The sequence below is a fragment of the Hyposmocoma kahamanoa genome, unplaced genomic scaffold (assembly GCF_003589595.1).
Source record: "Hyposmocoma kahamanoa isolate Upper Pololo Valley unplaced genomic scaffold, ASM358959v1 88, whole genome shotgun sequence".
Taxonomy (NCBI): Eukaryota; Metazoa; Arthropoda; class Insecta; order Lepidoptera; family Cosmopterigidae; genus Hyposmocoma; species Hyposmocoma kahamanoa.
Genome location: NW_020654466.1, coordinates 5,778,453 through 5,781,315, shown reverse-complemented (window position 1 = coordinate 5,781,315; position 2,863 = coordinate 5,778,453).

Genomic DNA, 2,863 nt, shown 5'->3' with positions numbered 1-2,863 from the left:
TCACGAAAACCTATAAACTCGATATGTGCCAAACGTTAAAAAAAATTGTCTTTATCGTTTTCCAATAAAGTCAAGTGTTTGTTGATGACAAAAATCAATTTCCCTAAATACTTGTAGAATATTATTATCAGTGTTAACACTCCGAAGCGCTTTTGTGTCTCGTTTGAGCGAATCTATTCAATACGCCATTACCTAAGGAAATAACGTATGAATTGTTTATTGAAAGCTTCAGAAAATATCAAGAACTGTTTTGTTAACTGCCGACTAACTTCTGCTGGATAATTTTCGTGTTTTTTTTTTTTCGGTGATTGTTTATATCTTTCCGAGAATTACATGATGCTTTGGCATGTCTCAAGCAAAATGTTTGTGTTCATTTGAGTTCTGCTAACTATTGAACTTTGGGTTAATCAAAATAATGTATATATGCATTATCATTTATAGAGTTCCTATGATTTCCCGGTTGTTTCACATACAGGTAAAGGGTCCGGAACACTGATTTGTTTGAGAAAATAGTTTCGTCACTTACTAAATTTTTATTGTATTGATATTCAATTATTTTTTGTGAAGTTACTCCATTAGTTTGTTTGTAATTATTAATACAAAGATCGAATACTTAGAAAAAATTCCTTCAATCCGGCCGGATTCGAACCGACGTCTCCTAACAAACCGTGGCAGACGCTATGCCAACTAAGCAACGGAACGAACCAGCGGACCTCACGAGTTTTTCTGTGTGCTTGTTTGTCGGCTCTTCGTATATGGTTTTCAACGACTTTTTAGCCATAGCGCCATCTATGAGAAATCTATGAAAGTAGTTCGACACCCAGTTAGATAACTTTACAACTACCAGCCCTGGCTAGATTTGTCGCACTTAATTCTAACAAAATTTTTATTGAATAGATTTTTAATTATGTTTTGTGAAATTACTCCACTAGTTTTTTTATAATTATTAATACAAAGATCGAAGATTCCTTCCATCCGGCCGGATTCGAACCGATGTCTCATAGCAAACCGCGCCAGACGCTATGCCAACTAAGCTTCATCACTAACTTCGACGATTTCGTAGCAGTAGAGCTCCTTGTGAAAGAGTTCGTCCAGGGCAGTACTTCCACCTTACCTATATCTGCCGCCAAGCAGTAATGCGAGCATGACTACGTTCCGAATATGAAGGGTAATAAGGGTGCTTGTGAAATTACAGGCACATGCGACTTTTCTACGACATACTGCTCAGGGTGACGGACTCAGTGGCAGTGCCATTTGAGCACCACTGCAACTGTTACCACTAGGCGCACGACTTGTTGGACCCGTCACTAAGTGTTTTATAAAATACACATAAAGAAAAGGTTAAGGAAAATATTGGTGAAGCTATATATGAAAAAAAAAATGGTTTTGCCTTCGATAGCTCATGGAGAGGTGCGGGATAGGTGAGCTCGCAAGTAAAAGGAAAGGGAGATCGTGCTAACACCAAACTTCAGATCTGCAGCTAGATTTTGCCTTTTCCAATCAGAAACTGCGTCTTTTCCGAGTCGAGGCGCATAATTGCGATTCACAACTGGCCGATCGGAAACTTTGACATTTCTAATCGGAAAGTGGTTGATTTAGCTCACAAATTAGAAAGATAATAGGGTGGAGGCATGGATATATGATAAAAATTGAAAATTGAAATGAAAGCGGACACGAGATTTTCTTGTTTCGAACGTTATACTTCAGTGCAGTTGATACGGCTTTGGCGTAACACGGATTCGGATTTGGAAGGAAGGGACAGGAAATGGAATCTGCGAGCTCAGACGTAAAATATAGTCTGATAAATATATTATGTCCTTACCAGTCGTGTCATAGTTTTTCTTGAAATTTAATGTTAAATAAAAGTTGCAATATTTATATTACTGAGTATCATAATGTTTGTACTACCACGTGAAAATATTCCACTAGTTTGTTATTGTTATTGACCGACTTCAAAAAGAAGATGGTTCTCAATTGGGCTGTATTTTTTTGTATGTTACGCGATTACTCGAGATTTGCGAACCGATTTTGATAATTCCTTTTTTTTGGGAAGAGGGTAAGTATCTCAGTAGTGGCCCCATTTAAATTGAAGTAAATATTCCACCTGTAAGGGTGGCAAACTAGGGGATGAATGACGTTTGAGGTCAGTTTGTTTAGTACTCTTCACTGAGATTATGTGTTTCAAAGTATATGGAAAAGTTTATTTTCTTGCGAAAGCAAAGCGGTGGCACTAGTCAAGCTCGTGTGTTATAATGAGTACAACCACCCCCTTTCGGGTGTAACGCAAATAACTCAACAACCTGTATATTATGTTACCTCCCCAAAACTCTTGTAAGTGGCTTTAATATCCATTCTTTAGTCAAGATGTATCTCGAAACGTGAGATATATTGTATGTTAACATGGAACGAAATGGATTTTGTAATTGCACATGAGTAACAAATCGTCTATCATGTATTTCAATTGTCAAATTTGGTAACCGCAGTCTGTGATTGACAATGATGTTAAGTAACCTCTAATAATAATAAAAAAATGCTATTAACGCGTTACGCTTTCACACTCTTAGGGTTCTGTACACAATAAAATACTTCAAGAAATTTTAGTTCGCCCTCTTCTGGCCTTCAATATATATTAAACTTTAAAAAGTATATATTAAGCAAACACACCGGTAAAATATATCCTTTAAAACTCAAAGAAATCGGTTCAAAAGACAATTTATGTTATTGGAGTTGTCGTGAAAATCTCTGTGGTCAGCGATTTTTCGAATTGATTATACTGCACTATATTCGCCTCAAATGTTATCTGATCAATAGAAACGAGATCTTCCGTAGGCGTTTAAATTGAACACGGAATGCATGACAACGA